This window comes from Oryzias melastigma, linkage group LG6, assembly GCF_002922805.2.
Source record: "Oryzias melastigma strain HK-1 linkage group LG6, ASM292280v2, whole genome shotgun sequence".
Lineage (NCBI taxonomy): Eukaryota > Metazoa > Chordata > Actinopteri > Beloniformes > Adrianichthyidae > Oryzias > Oryzias melastigma.
Window position 1 is genome coordinate 15,914,318 of NC_050517.1, and position 12,681 is coordinate 15,926,998.

Consider the following 12,681-nt stretch of genomic DNA (forward strand, 5'->3'; position numbering starts at 1 on the left):
GTTTGTTTTTTTACTAAACTTGTGTTGGGTTTTACTTTTCCATGCTGTTTTCAGTCAGCTGTCATAGTGTCCAATGACATATTTTTCATTTTAGAATTGAACTCTGAAAAATAGTTTGTATTCTCCCTTTCCTGGTTTCTCTAGTTCCATCACACTCTAAAGAATAACCTACAAACTAAAAAAATCAAAGAAAACAAATGCCAGAAAGTCAACAGACAATGTGTGGATTGCAAAAAGATTGAACATCTTGAATAAAATAAACTAGCATAAGCAGAGTCCTTCCACGTGTGCTTCACATGAAAACTAAAATACACAAAAAATATATCTTTACTTATTAAAGAAATTTATATAAAATAACAATACGTGAAAATAATAATTAAAAAAGAATTAAAGTTTACAGTGGATTCAACAACACTGAATCCAAAATAGCCAGTAGCCAGTAATATCAAGCAAAACCTGCTCTTGTAAGAGTAATATATTAAATATATTCAAGTCATTTTTTTAAGTCTTAAGTGTTAGGTCAACTTTTCCATCCTGATTATCTCTAAAACAATTTCAAACCAGTCTTTCATAGTGGGTTGCACCAGTCTTATTTATCTTCATGTAATCTTTTTTTTTTCTTTTTTTGCTGTCAAAAGTATCTGTAATTGTGTAATAGTTTTATCTCAATTTTGCATTTCATAATAGATCCCGAAACCTAAATATAAAGCCTAAAAGTAGAGAGGTATTGAAGTGTTTTTAAACAAGAACAGTAAGTCTCTTTTTTAAGTAAACATTTTTAACATAAGTGAACACAAATCCCAATATGAGCTATTAGAGTTCAAAAAATTGATTTAGAGGAGTTTTTAAAGATTAGTTAATTCCAAAGCTTTGTGCCAACAAAACCACAAAATGAGCTAAATAATCAGCAATAATTAAATACGAACACGGAGCGTTTAACCGGATCGAGTCTAAAGAATTTAATCAAATCCATCCATTTTTATTGGCTGTAGTGTTTTTATGTTGCCACAAGAGGGCGGTAGCATTCCTTTAAGTTCTGTTTAACCAATGCATTTTAATTTAATTGTAGAACATAAAATATGAACCAGATTTGATTTAATAGAGTAATTCGGTCTTATATTATTAATATACTACAGTTATTCTTAAGAAAAAAGAAAATCCAAAGTGCATTTGTATTTTGTTTAGTGTTTTTGTAAGAAAGAAATGTTAGTTCTTTCCAATTAATAAGCAATAAATACTACAGTGTATAGTCATTACAATGAACCACGTTTATTTAAGCAATGAACACTTGTCCTGTAATGACCACAAACAGGACTTGCAATCTACATGGCATGTAGAGGTTGACAGTTGCAGACACTTGGCAAAAACCTGTGGATACTTATCAAGGAATCACATCTGTAAAACGCTGAGATCCGATTTGTGTCCATAAAATGCAATATAAAACAAAACTTTCTGAGTTTAGGAAAATTATCTTCTGCCTAGAACCATTAAGATTAAAAGATACACAAAATGTGTTCACCAAATATGAAACTGTTACCCTGAAGTTTAGGGAATTAATCTGTTCCAACTCAATTGTTTCTGCAAACCTGAAATAAAAGTGACTGAATAAGAAAAGCCAATAAATCAGGTGTTCAGAATGTGTCAAACTTTTTATGAAGTTATCTAAAATGTTCTACATTGTCTAGTTTCTCTTGTTTGTGTTCATCCTTTAAACATTTGTTCTGGATGTTATCTGTCTTCTTTGTGTTCAGATTGATCTCTGGGAGAGTTGAACAGCTGCTCAGTGTTACAGGGGGCCAGAATGAACTCCTCCAGATTCTGGACAGTTATTGTCTTCAACATTACTGTGGAATCTGTCTTCTGAAAGTTCCCTATTAACACCGAATTAACCATGAAGGAATCTGCATAATGATATGGCAAATCAAATGTTCTTTTTGGTGCATCTAGGCTTTGGCTTCCTTTGGCAGATGAACAGTCCGGTGCATATAGAGAGCAAAATAAAAATAACAAGAATGGTTAAGCTTGAAATAATTAATTTGGTAAAACCTTTTTAGATTCTTTCCATAGCAACAAACTTTCAAATTGCAAACTTTTTCCAAATGCTTACAAATTCCAAGTATGTTGTCTGATTCAAGCCTTCCTGTTCTGGTTGAATATTTCAATTTCTCCAAACAATGGGTCATCACACATGATTGAAGCTGTAATATTTACCTTCTACCCTAAAGTCTTGCATGTCATCGTCTCCTCTTTCCTCATAAAAGAGAGATGGAATGAAGGATTGGGGGTGTGAGGCTCAGGGGGTTCCATGTTCAGTTTGTTTTAACTCTCTGTTTTGAGAGGAAACTTTCATTGCCTAATGATTTATGAGTGGTAGCCTCCCGGGGGAAACGGAGAGCCCTTTTCCTCCATTTAATAACCCACCTTCTAACATAAAACTGGGTTTGTCCTCTGTGTTTTGTTTATGTAGTGTAAAAAGTGCCGGGCCTGGTGGGGAGCTGCAGCAAAGGCTCAGTGGAGCATGCAGCAGAAATCATGTCAGGGCAACGTCATCAAATCAAAACGTGGTTATGAGGATGTTCAAAAATAAGTAAAACGGTTAAAGAATATAATAATTAAACATTTATTTTTCAACCAACTTTTTTCCTCAACTAAATCTGTGTCTTCAGTCAGATATTTGCAGTAAATGGCACTTTTAAAACACCTTCACAGAGGAAACTGTTTGGAAGTTTTTACACATTGTCCCATTTGCATCAATCTTCTACACAGACTCCTCTTAACCTTTGCAAACATAAAAAAGATGGACGACTGCGTGAGCCATTAATTGGCTTTAGGATAATTTAAAACGCGTTCATCAGCTTCATCTTGGCCAGATGAAACTCATCGAACCCCCTACCTCTCTGAAAAGGGGGGGGACAAGATGCCTGTCGGTTGTTGGAATTTGCCCCGTAAGTTAAGAAGAAAGCGGATGATGATGATTGGTCGATCACTTGATAATCAATCATTAATCATGAAAGTTCCACTATAGTATTCTTTGTTAATTTGACCACTAAAGTGAAAAAAAAGTTTTAGAAGCAAAAAATATTTCTAAATAAGTTCTAAAATAAGTTTTTGTTTGTTTGTTTGTTAATGGACTTTGAATATCTTTCCTTTAAAGCTGATTTTTAAGGAGTTAAACAAAAATGCTAAAAAAAAAGAAAAGAAAATCTGGCTTTTAAATGACGCAATAAAAAACAACGGGTCACATGACCCCACGCTTTAGCCATCTCTTTACAGTCCTTGTTAACAATAGTCAACCCTTTTCCATTTTTTATTGACTTGACCTTTAAAAATCAAAAACATTCCTTATGGGTATCTGTCTCACTCTTTAGGACACTGTACAGCCTTTAAAAACAATTAAATACCTAAAATACTAAAGTATAATTAGAAATGTAGCCAAAAAGTTTAAAAGAGGCACTACTTTTATGTTTATGAACTGAAAACAAGTTATGTTACCCTTTTATTTTTAATCACCAAACATGAATACTTTTTATTTTACAAATTGGTACATTAAGTATACATTAAGTGGCAGCAAGCACTCTTTTTTATTGGTTTACCATCTGCTTAAGTTATTAGCATATTTGCCTTACTAGCATGCACATTTTATGAAGAACATAAAGATCTTGTCTTATAAAAATCCCCTTAATATGTACATTGTATTTACATTTAGGGTTCTGGTGGTAAAACGCAACGTGGTTTGTAATGTGACGCTGCGGTTTAATGCAGAGTTGTTTTGATGTTGCATGTTTAGCATTTACAGCTGATACAAACCATGTAACTCCACTTGAACCGGTTCTTGAACCAGCCAAAGTATGCTGAGATCCTCATGGAGTGAGAACTAACTGGACTCAATTATTCCTCAAATTCATCATTCAAAATGTAGCATTTCACAGAAGCCTAAGTTCCACCAAACTGTATCAAAAGTTAACGTGAACAACAATCAAACACAAACAGGAAAAAACCTTAAAGCAGTGAAATAATTCAAAACAGTAAAGCAAAGACACAGTTCTAACAATCATGGAAGTCAAACAAAAGGGTTTAAGTTTTGACTTTCACTGATTTAGGTTAGTGATGGTCTGTCTCTCATTGGACAAAGTAGTCTACAACAACTACTGCAAAACAAAAACAAAAAAAAGAAATTTGGTAATAAAAAAAAAAAAACCTAGTTGAATTATGTACAATTATGGAAGTCAGAAACAACCTGTTAAGTGCAAATTAAGCCTTAGTAACATGCACCCTGACGGGGAGTCAACCCTGTTTCTGGTTTTTGGGTTGTCCAGACTTGTGAAGGGTCATCTTAAAGGGAACACAGGGGAATCTTGTGGTTCTCTTGAGGCTTGTGCATCCACCTCAAGGGATGATTTGTAGAGTTAATTTAAGGTATATGCATTTATGACGTAGGGCTGATGCTTCCACGTCAACCGTTACGTCTCCAATGGAGTCTTTGTGTAACTTTAAAAGAGCAAGAGGAGCCTCCACTGCGTCCGATCATGTCTGACCTCTACAATCTGGCTCTGATTCTGTTTTGTTGGGTTCAAATTTTTGCTGAGTTGCAGCACTTTTTGTGAAGTTGGGGCTTTTAATGATCTAAATTGTAATAAATGGCGGGTTATCGCGTGATCTATGTATGTTCTGAGCTTCGTGAGGTTGGCAGCAGAGCCTGCGGCTGCAGCCATTCTGTAGCTAACGGAAGTCGTCTGCCATGGCGAGACTGCTCCCACGTCGCACTTGAGTCTCTTGTCACCATCCTGCATCTCTGAGTGGGAGTGATTCCTGCTGGGTCGTCTGTCCTCCTGCTCCTGGTCGTGGACTGCAGTTCTGCTTCATCTGGACTATGGACTTAATCATCACTCGTCCCTCAGCTCTATATGAATGAACTCTACTCATATATGCAGTTTTAGCAGCTAACTTTTCTTTAACCGTTCTGGTATCGCCTGTCCGTCCTGGGATGGGATCTCTCCCTCATGTGGGAATCCCTAAGGTTTCTTCTTTTTTTCCTGACTCAGGTTTTTTTAGGAGTTTTTCCTTACCGCGAGGGAGGGTCTAAGGACAGGGATGACCGTTCTTTATAGTCTGTTTAGTTTTTACCTATTGTGCATATTTTATGACTCCATCTGTGCATCTGTAAAAACTACAGGCATGAAGCCCAATGAGGCAAATTGAATTTGTGATATTGGGCTATATAAATAAAATTGAATTGAATTGAATCTTGTTCAGTGTGGAGGATTTTGGGGAGGCAATAAAAAGAATAAAAAACTCTAAGACAAGCCTGTGTCTCACCCACTTCAACCTTACGTTACTCTCACATGCTGTTATGTATGTTTTTGCTACAACCTTTTGCCTGTATTATGCACATTAAAAAAATTTCATGAACATATTTGCACTACGAGATTACCGAGCGGTCTACAGTTTCAAAGTTTCCTGCCGGCCACCTACGTGCCCCATACAGATTTGCCCATTTTTTGTCCACAGACAGCCTGTATTCACCCGTAAGGGTGTCATAAGTGCCCTTGGGCGCTTGTGGAAGCAGAAGGAGCACACACTTTTTATGTGAACAGAACTGTCGAGCCCCTTGCATTAGCAAGATAAAGGGAGTCAAAACAAGGAAAAAATTGTGCAACACCCTTAAGTCTTAACTACTTCATCAAGTTTTCGTTAAGATTTGTCATCTGCATCATGCCTGTAGACAAAAACGGGCAAAAATGGGCTTACCGAGTGGTTTGCAACATTGATATTTCGTGTGGGCCACTTACATGCCTCATTGTGACCAATACTTTAGACTTCGATCAAGGAACCAGATTCTGATCAGCTGACAATAGAAGTAGGTGTTTGCCTAAAATTCCACCTTAAGATGGTGCAAACACATTAACACCATTAAAAACAAATGATATCAGTTAAATATATCATCTCAAAGTATACAACAAAACAGGGAGGAGCGTAGAGAACGGCGATTTGACTGTATTATCTTCTAAACAAAGTCATGTTGTGTTTACACACTTTAGCATCTCTGTGATAAAGAGCATCTAAATTGTCCCACAGTTATGGAGTCCCACAGTGCCCGTGCCTCTCCTCTCTATCAGACAGTTTCTGTGACCCGCACTGTGGTGCCCGTGACCCAAAGTGAAACAGGAAGTGAGCTGGGAAGGCCAGGAAATTAGTCTGTGGGGATGAGCCGTTTCTCAAGCCAAGCTGTGCCACTGTCATGTCTTGAGGGATCTCCTCTCGTGGCCTGTGCCTCAGTGGTGGAGCATGTGTTTTCCGTCTGCAAGACTTGAATAGAGCTCATGACTATAACTAAATAGCCCAAGCTGTTCCATCTGAAGAGACTTCATGAACTCTTCTGGGTGAAAATAAAGATAAATTATGTGCCAGCTAAGCGATGGCGACTGATCTCATTTTTCTTCCGAACACGCAGCATTACAGCGTTTCAGACTCCAAAGACAAATGCATTGCTTGGTTCCTCATTATCCTCACAGCAGCCTTTCTCCCTCTTTGTGCCATCAGCTCCGCCTGTCAGTCACCTCCAGCATGACATGTGTCCGCGAGAGGTCAACGCTTGTGTATATTTGACCTCTGATCTCTCCGCAGCAGGCATTCACGTGCAAATGCTCTGAACAAGGCTGGATTTGGGGATGCAATATATCAGATGGGTGTTTCACCAGCTCCATATTTGCAAGATTCATAATTGAAAGCACATTGAGCTGAAAGGAGAGACAGAAGGCTTCTCTGGGGCAAGGAAGTTGAAGGGTTAAAAACACAAGCCTGAAGGGAACTGAATTGTGCAGCATGTGCCGCTCCATAGAAGTGGATGTTTGCTAGCCGGTTAAACAATTATTTAAGAAAATATGTCAAGAAATGCAACAATTCTGGTGATGAAAACATAAAAATTACAACAACAAAAAAAAGATCATATACATTTATTTAAACAGCTCTTAACAATTTGATACATTTCAGTGTTTACGTCAGCCATCAGAAAGTCCTACATGACATTTCCACTGTGTAATGAACTAGTTTTATTGCTGGGAGCCAGAGAATATTGTGAGCTCCCTTAAGGCTTTTTCCATGGTTCCAGACCGCATGGATCTGTGGCAGACACTTGGCAGCCCATCAGCTGTTGGGTGCATTTGATGGGAAAGTGGCCCGACATTACAGACCCCCTATAAGGACATCGAAGTAAAGAAAAAAAAAAGTTAATAAAATGTTTCTTTCTGGTAAAAATAAGTATCTGGTGCACACCAGATACTATATGGCAAAAAACAGTATCTGCTGTGCACCAGTTACTATCTGGTGAACACCAGATACTGTTTTGTTTTTTTTAAGGAAATTCCTGTTACTATCTGGTGCACACTATATGGTATGCAACAGTTACTATCTGATGAGAACCAGTTAATATCTGGTGAGCACCAGATACTATCTTGTGAGCAGCAGTTACTTTGTGGTAAGCATCAGATACTATCTGGTGAGCACAAGATAGTATTTGTTTTGTTTTGTTTTATAAATTTCTGGTTACTTTATGGTGCGCACTGGGCACTATCTGGTGAGCACCAGATACTATCTGGTGTACACTACATGGTGAGCAATAGTTACTAACTGATGAGCACCAGTTACTATATGATGAGCACCAGATACTACCTGGTGCACACTACATGGTGAGCAATAGTTACTATCTGATGAGCACCAGATACTACCTGGTGCTCACAGGATACTATCTGGTGCACACTACATGGTGAGCAATAGTTACTATCTGATGAGCACCAGATACTACCTGGTGCTCACCGGATACTATCTGGTGAGCACCGGATACTACCTGGTGCTCACCGGATACTATCTGGTGAGCACATGATACTATCTGGTGCACAATACATAGTGAGCAATAGTTAATAACTAATGAGCACCAGTTACTAATTGATGAGCACCAGTTACTATCTGATGAGCACCAGATACTACCTGGTGCTCACCGGATACTATCTGGTGAGCACCGGACACTACCTGGTGCTCACCGGATACTATCTGGTGAGCACATGATACTATCTGGTGCACACTACATAGTGAGCAATAGTTACTAACTGATGAGCACCAGTTACTAACTGATGAGCACCAGTTACTATCTGATGAGCACCAGATACTACCTGGTGCTCACCGGATACTACCTGGTGCTCACCGGATACCACCTGGTGCTCTCCTGGATACTACCTGGTGCTCACCGGATACTATCTGGTGCTCACCGGATACTACCTGGTGAGCACATGATACTATCTGGTGCACACTACATAGTGAGCAATAGTTACTAACTAATGAGCACCAGTTACTATCTGATGAGCTCCAGATACTACCTGTTGCTCATCAGATACTAACTGGTGAGCACCAGATACTACTTGGTGCTCACCAAATACTATCTCGTGATCACCAGATACTATCTGGTGAGCATGAGATACTACCTGGTGCACACTACATGGTGAGCAATAGTTACTATCTGATGAGCACCAGATACTACCTGGTGCTCACAGGATACTATCTGGTGCACACTACATGGTGAGCAATAGTTACTATCTGATGAGCACCAGATACTACCTGGTGCTCACCGGATACTATCTGGTGAGCACCGGATACTACCTGGTGCTCACCGGATACTATCTGGTGAGCACATGATACTATCTGGTGCACAATACATAGTGAGCAATAGTTAATAACTAATGAGCACCAGTTACTAATTGATGAGCACCAGTTACTATCTGATGAGCACCAGATACTACCTGGTGCTCACCGGATACTATCTGGTGAGCACCGGACACTACCTGGTGCTCACCGGATACTATCTGGTGAGCACATGATACTATCTGGTGCACACTACATAGTGAGCAATAGTTACTAACTAATGAGCACCAGTTACTAACTGATGAGCACCAGTTACTATCTGATGAGCACTAGATACTACCTGGTGCTCACCGGATACTATCTGGTGAGCACCGGATACTACCTGGTGCTCACAGGACACTACCTGGTGCTCACCGGATACTATCTGGTGAGCACATGATACTATCTGGTGCACACTACATAGTGAGCAATAGTTACTAACTAATGAGCACCAGTTACTAACTGATGAGCACCAGTTACTATCTGATGAGCACTAGATACTACCTGGTGCTCACCGGATACTACCTGGTGCTCACCGGATACCACCTGGTGCTCACCGGATACTATCTGGTGAACACCAGATACTATCTGGTGAGCACTGGATACTATCTGGTGAACACTAAATTGTGAGCAATAGTTACTAACTGATGAGCACCAGTTACTATCTGATGAGCTCCAGATACTACCTGTTGCTCATCAGATACTACCTGGTGAGCACCAGATACTACTTGGTGCTCACCAAATACTATCTCATGATCACCAGATACTATCTGGTGAGCATGAGATACTATCTGGTGCACACTATATGGTGAGCAACAGTTACTATCTGATGAGCATCGAATACTATCTGGTGAGCACAAGATAGTATCTGTTTTTTTTTTAAATTCCTGGTTACTTTTTAGTGCTCACCAGATAGTATCTGGTACTCACCAGATAGTAAACAGAATTTCTTTTTGTTATTTTTTAGGGAGAACTAAAAAGTCTGAATGCCTCCATGACAGTCTTTGAAGATCCAGGATGAGCTCATCCTTGGCTTTGGTCTTTCTTCCCTCCGTGGCTGCTGATAGTGTCACTGCTCTTTAATGCACATAAGGTGTGACAGACAAATTTAGACTTTCTAATGATTTCAGTCTGCGTGTCATTAATGTGAAATGACTGATCGCTGCTCTGAATCTGAGGCTACTACAAAAGAGATCCAAGCATGTGGACAGAATCCTTCTGCCAAGTTTGGGGCAACAACCACTGAGATAATGGAGTATTGAATTATATAATTATGATCCAAACCATCATCATTTTCTGCCAAGCCAAATGGTTTTCTGGCTGGACTCCAGGAATAGAGAACATCTGTTTGAAGCAGCCTGTCTGGAGTACACCTGTCTTCTCCGCTGTTGTCCTTAAACTCCATACTCACTTTTTTCTTTATTGATTTCTGCGTTTTCTCTTAATGATCTCTTTTATCAATCAATTCTAGTAGATAGATACCATCCTGTTTTATTGCTTCTTCTTGTTTTTTTTTTTTTTTATATTATTTGGCAAATCCTTCCTCAGAACACATGTCACTACTTTGAGATCATTCATTATTCATTCACTCTGGGATCGCTTTCCCATGTGTGCTAAAGCTATAGCTACATTTGAATTGTTTACTGGCATTCTGGGCTTGTAATGAGACCCATTTTACCGCGTGCAGTGATGTATGATGTGTTCCTTCCTCTGCCGCCGCCTGCTCCTCCCCACACAGCTCTACAGCACGCGGGCTTGCGGTGTTCGCTTATCGAGGCAGCAGGACCGCTCTGTCTCAGACACAATCAGTAAATTATGCGTCCTTCATTCAAAAGGAACAAATCATGACAATTACTGGCTCCATCAGAAAGCATTGCTGCTAATATGGTTTGTGTGAATTCCTCAAGTTTCTGGTAATTCTTTTTATTTATCGCTTCTGCTCCAGACCTTTACAGCATATAAGAGTATTTTCATTTGTCCAAAAGTTTGATTTACAGTCCAAACAGCAGCTTTAGTTCAAGGGATCGTTTAACACTGTAGACAAAAGTGCCAGGTCTAAAATATGACCAATACGAGAATTTTACTGAACGCTGATAGAAAGACAGATTTACAGGGCTGGCCTTGCTAATGACGGGCTTTAATGAGCGACTCCAGCATCTAGTTGTTTATGAAGCAGACTGACTGACAGGTCACCTGATGGAAAAATAAAGATGTGAATGAGGAACTGGATCTGTCCCCTCAATGCCATATAAACAGGGCTCCAGTGTTGCGGGTTGAACTTTGAAGTGCCCTAATGGTCTTCATGGTCCTGTAACCGTGCAGGCTTCTATTAAGGGTGTCGGTGGAGCCTGGCTGGAGCAGCGTGACCCATTAGGTTTAACAAGGGCTGCCCAGGGTACCCTGGGTTGCTCTTCTTTCTCTCTGTGTTTATCAGTTTCTTTTTAAGATTGTAAACGGAAGAGCAATGTCTGCAGACATCTATGTCGTCTCGAACTTTTTTAGTGGAAAATTAAGTTATTTTTGATCAATCTTCACTATTCCTTCAAGACACACTCCTCTCATTGATAAATTATATTAGAAAAGCATTAAGTCCCAGCAGCCACAGAAAAGATTCATTGATTTCACTCGCTTAGGCCAACTACTCCAGTTTAAACAAACGGTAAATAACCAACTTGTGGTCGATCATTACTTCTAAATTTTCCAAGTTCTGCTAAAGTCCCAGACACTGTAATTTTAGGTATAGCAACAGAAGGAAGATTTACAAACCCACTCCAATAGAAATAGTGCTTTTTTAAGGGGTTTTTACATGTTTTGCAGCATTTTTCTCATGATGGCGGACATATAAAAAATAAGATTAAAATTGCATTTCTGAGTATTTTTTTATTCAAATCATGTTGGATCAAGACCAGATTAAAAAAAAGCTAAGGTTTGTGACGCAGCAACTGAAATTGGCGGGCCAAAGTCTCTTTGCTCCACTACAACTCTAAATCCTTAACTTGTGCACAAATAGATCCATTAACGTCTTCATTCTACTTGTCTGAGCTGCCATCTGTGACAAGTATTCCTAAAATACTAAACCTTTACATGCATAAAAACATGATAATGTAAAGCGTTTATAAATTTAACGTCCTGGTTTCTGAATTTACATTTGGATTTATTGTTTATAGTCTGTGAATCGTATTGTTTGCTAAAGTTTATGTGTTGTGTTCATGAGTTTGATTTTAGAAACCACTTTTCAATTGACAACTTTTTTTGATTCACATTTTTGTCACATAATTTTAGTCCTGTCTGCTTTGTGACTAATGTGGCAGAGAAGCTGTCAGCCATCATTTCTTTTTTTTTTACTTGTCCTGTCCAACAGCTGAGCAAACAGATGCGAGCTCAGAGCTTCTTGTGTTAGACAGATTTTACTGTCACAACAGTGATTATTGAGTATAAACCCTTTTTATATTTTATGCTAAACTTTATTTATATTGATTACGTTTGTATTTTTTTTTCTCTTGGAAAAGAAAAAGGAGGAGGTGTTTATGGATGGGTGGGGGGGGGGCGTTAAGAGCACACAAGGGGAGTTTAGAGAAAGTAGTAGATGGTAACAGAGGAGGGTCGTTGGCTAAATAATCTTCACATATAAACTAGTCAAAATGTACACAAAACAGCTGCAGTTCACACACACTTATGCATATAAACCCACACATGTAAAGTTTTTCATTCCGTCACACATACTGTTAGTGCAAAGGTGAGCTGACACCTATGCTCAGGTGAGTGTTTATGTTTTGCTGAGTTGGATGATAATGACATGTACAAAGAGGGAGAGTGCCCGGCCATCTTCACACCAAGACCCCCTACAGAGCCAACAGCAGCCAGGATCCCCCTACACCTGCCACCGGGTCTGTGGAGGGAATCTGCCCGCTGGGCGATCCTGCCAAACACCCAGACCAGGGCATGTGGGACTTCCGCAGAGGCCCCCCACTGGTGGAGTTTTTGGAGAGGCCCAGCACTCTAGAGCAAGGG